Source organism: Humulus lupulus, chromosome 2 (genome assembly GCF_963169125.1).
Source record: "Humulus lupulus chromosome 2, drHumLupu1.1, whole genome shotgun sequence".
Taxonomy (NCBI): Eukaryota; Viridiplantae; Streptophyta; class Magnoliopsida; order Rosales; family Cannabaceae; genus Humulus; species Humulus lupulus.
Genome location: NC_084794.1, coordinates 162,443,012 through 162,447,608, shown reverse-complemented (window position 1 = coordinate 162,447,608; position 4,597 = coordinate 162,443,012). Strand labels below are relative to the sequence as shown.

The window sequence follows — 4,597 nt, the reverse complement described above, 5'->3', positions numbered from 1 at the left end:
TGTCATTAAATTATTTTATTAATTTATATTAAGGTCAAAAAGTTTGATTTTTGTGTGAAAAATTATCATTTAGCTAAAATTAGGATTTAGGCTAATTAAATTACATGAGTTATAAATATAGGAGTGTCACCACTTAAATTAAATGGCAAGTCTTGTTTAATTTATTTACCCTAGGTTAAGATTTTAATTTAGGAATGTAAGAAAAAAATTACTACATAGTGACTTTTTGAGGAAAAACACCATTGGTCTTAGAATAGTTAACTTAAGTTAAGCATAATTAGGAACTAATCAAATCTTAATTAATCTTAGTATAGATGGGAGCAAAGGGGGTAATGTGGTAATTATGGGTTCTATTTTTACCACATACAAAAGCTAAAAAGTCAAAAAGTGTTCATCATTTACATTTTGCAAACTTTAGCTTCAAGTTTCTCTCAAATTCTCTCAAGGTGGCCGACTACCTATAAGCCTTTTCTCTCTAATTTCTCTTCACAAAACATCATCTAAACACTCAAATATCTCATATATTTTCTACCATACAATTATTTCTAAGTTACCTAGTTTTGGTTTGAAGCTAAGGAAGTTCATCAAGTTACCTACCATACACTTATTCAAGCTAGTTCATCAAGAGGTAAAAAGCTAACTTTCTATTGTCAAGTTTGAGTTTGGGTAGTTTGGTGTACTTAGATGAGTTTGTAAATTTGTATAATCTAATTATTGGACTTGTGGGGAGTATTAATATGTAGATTAAAGGTTGAGCAAAGGAGTTAAAGTGCTAGAGGCCACCCAAATTCAATCCAAGGTCTACAGCGTATATGGTCACCTCCAATATGTTAATGCTTGAATCTTTAATAATCTGCCATATTTGAGTTGTTTAATGTGTTGGAATTGTAATAATATTTTTTAATGCCCTAATAAACCAGGACTGTTACATTGTGTGTTTCAAATAATTTTTAACTCGTTAAGCGAGTCATTTGGACTCAAAAGTGTAATTAAAGTTAAATATAGATTAAAATGCTAAGAATTTAATCAAAAGATTTAAACTTTTTCATTAAATTTTTAAAAGTTTTCATGGGATCCCAAAATGTTTAACAAAATATAATTACAACTAGTGTTCTCAAAAGAAGTCGACCTAAGTGACAAAATGGACTTTTAACCTAAGTCCACCAGATAACCCAACCCTGATGGCCGAACAGGTCGAACATGTATGCATCGCTGCAAAGCCCTTCGACTCATGACTGGTCTAAGTTCCCTTTGCCCTTACTTGCACCATAGAGCACCCATGAGCCAAGTCCCAACAAAAAAGCTCAACAAGGCATAATAAATATCACATTAGATATGAACAATAGTTAACATGCTTCAAAAATTATAAATGCATTCATTTAAAACACATAAACAATTTACACGGGCTATGTCGAACAAGGTGCATCACTGGGACACCAAGCTTACGGCCCATGCTGGGCGAGTGTGTACAGCATGATGAGAATGAAGGAGCAACACTAGAAGAGCCATTGCAAGTTCCAATTGGGCCACTTACAAGAGCTAGAGCTAGAAGGTTCAAAGAAGAACTTAATGTACTAATCCAAGAAATATGGGCTGATTATGAAAAGATAAATTCCAAGATTAGTCAAAATTGAGATCAATGCCTATTCAATTATTAAGGAAATTTAATGTTGTTGGTTAACTTCCAAGAACATGGCCATTGATTTTAGATGGTTTATGGGCATATATTTATGTTTTATTTAAGACATTTAGTTATATTAATGTTAGACCTTTTGTATTCAGCCATTTAGCTACTTTCTAAAAGACTAATTGTCTAGTATTAAAGGTTATTTGTCTATATTGATACATGCATCAATTTAATTCTTTAAATGTTGCTTTTCTTATTCCTGGAGGGATGTTCCAAGTATAAATAGGGGGAGATGCAAGATTCCTAAGTAGATATTGGAATCAATATATTTTGGAGAGTGTTTTCTCTTTGGTTCTTAAAAGAACTTCTTAGAACTTAGCAAGATCTTTTCTTGTGGCATTCGCTTCTTGACTTATCACTCACAATCCTTCTCATTTCTTGAGTGTGGCGTCTAATATCCTTCTTATACCTTGGGTTCTTATCTCTTTATAGATAGCGCGTTAAGGTTCTTTGTTATTTTTTGAGAATATGATTTTAGAATGATGATAATTTCATTTTAACGTCATTTTAGAATGTGTTTTTGTGGTAAGCTTGAGTCTTTATGTGTGTTTTGTGCAAGATTACACTTTTATTTATCTTTGTTGTAGGATGGTGCGATGAATCACAAGAATAATGTAAAAATAAGTGAAAATGGTGTAAAAACGAGGCTCTTGGCGGTATATTGGACTCAAAATGATGCTAAAGATTATTAAAAGACGGGTTCTGATGAAGAGATGAGTTGAAAGACCTAATCTAAGAAATTTTTTAATTAGGATAGCGACTTGGGCTTATAAGTCGCACCTCAAGATGAAGTCAGAAACGCATAGCTGCTGAAGGGAATTAGTGTCGCGACTTGGACTTAAAAGTCACGACTCAAGAGGAAAATAGAGGCTCAGCTAAGGGAAAAATTGGAAACGGGCCGCAACTTGATGATGTTTAAGTCATGGCACCTGAGGATTTACATGGAAGCAAAAGGCTCAAAAATAGACACGGGCCGCGACCCAGAGAAGGCCAAGTCACGACCCACATAGTAAAAAACACAACCTTTGTTATTTTTGACTATAAATTTGTATTTAGGGTTTAATTAAGTCATGAGGTAAGTTTTTTATTACGTTTCTTAGAGACTAATTGTGATTCTTAGGCTAGTTACTTTGTAGTTTATATTTTTCTTTCTTCTTTAAGTTTATGAATCTTATGTTTTTTATTATTATTTTGTTGATTTAGTCATGTCTGATATGAACTAAACAATTTTTATCTAGGGTTTAATGTAGTCACTTGGATTTCTATTAATTTAATTATGATGTTCTATTGATTTTTCTTCTCTATTATAATCTATATAATGTGTGTTTAATGCTAGTAAATACTTGATCAATATTTGCTTGATTTTATGATTTTGATTCAAAATTCGAAAGATGAGAATTGAATATGCTATCATTATATAGTCATAGGTTGCATAATGGATGAAAGTACATGTATGACTTGGGTAGTAATTAGGTTTCCATGCTTAATGCCTTCTATATGTTTAAGTTTATCACAGAGATGTAGAAAACCTGCATATAGGTTGAGATCTTATATCTTGAAAAAGAATAGGAATCGATTTAGGTAACTTGCTATTAGAATAGGAAGAAATAAATCTAGAATTGATTAATAAAATTAGTAGAATTAAAAGTTGATGAAATTAACATCCTAGGTCTTTTTAATAGTGATTTAAATCTTTTAATTAGTTGTGTTTGTTTAAAGTTATTTTCAATTTTAAAATTAAATTACAAAAATCAAAATTTTAGTTGTCAAATAGAAATTTAAAGAACAATTAGCGGTACTTGGAACACAGTCTTCGTGGGACAATACTCTACTTATCATATATTACTTGAATCAATTGCTTGCACTTGTGTATATATATTTTTGCGATCAAGTTTTTGGCGCCGTTGCTGGAGAATAATATTTTCAATATCATAGTTAATTGTTATTTATTCCAATTTGGTATTTTTATTGTTTCACATTTATTTGGATCAGGGTTATATTGTGCTTTAGGAATTGTTGGTATATGCGAGGGAGTAGACAAAAGGAAATCATACCAATAGATCCTGAAATTGAGAGAACGTGTAGAAAGAATCGAAAGATAAAGAAAAGGTTGGACTTTACCATGGCTGAAAATGTAAACAATGTTGTCAACAACAATGCAAATATGGGTAATGCAGCTGAAGTTGATCCACCATTAAGGAATTATGTACTCCCTACTATTACGGGGATACATTCAAGCATTCATCCTCCAATTTTTTAGGCTAATAATTTTGAGATAAAACCCTCAATTATTCAGATGGTGCAAAATTGTGTACAATTTGGGGTGTTACCAAATGAGGATCCAAATCTACATATCACAAACTTTTTGGAGTTATGTACGACATTCAAAATGAATGGGGTGAGTAATGATGCACTACGGTTGAGACTATTCCCATTTTCACTAAGGGACAGAGCTAAGAGTTGGTTGAATTCTTTACAAGCCAATTCTATACTTACTATGGGAAGATTTGGCTCAGAAGGTTCTTGGTAAATATTTTCCTCCTACCAAGTCAACCAGAATAAGAGGAGAGATTAACAACATCCATCAACTAGATAGGGAGTCTTTGTATGATACATGGGAATGATTTAAGGAATTTCAAAGGAGATGCCCACATCATGGACTGGAGAAGTGGTTTTTAGTTCATACTCTTTACAAAGGTTTAGGGAAAAATACAAGAACAGTTATAGATGCAACATCGAGAGGAGAGCTAATGAAGCATATGAACTTTTGGAAAACATGGCTATGAATAATTAGAATTGGCCTGCTGAGCGTGAGAACAAGAAAGTAGCAAGAGTCTTAGAAGTTGATCCAACAATGCTATTGACTGCTCAAGTAGCATAACTAACCAAACAATTGCAGCAAACTAATCT

General features: G+C 32.3%; 1 non-coding gene across 1 annotated transcript; it reads right to left on the bottom strand.

Moving 5' to 3' along the window:
- Window positions 1–4,242: 4,242 nt before the first annotated feature.
- On the bottom strand, window positions 4,243–4,349 carry LOC133820116 (small nucleolar RNA R71). Its single transcript, XR_009886549.1, has one exon. It is a non-coding gene; the product is annotated as a small nucleolar RNA R71 (small nucleolar RNA).
- Window positions 4,350–4,597: the final 248 nt, after the last annotated feature.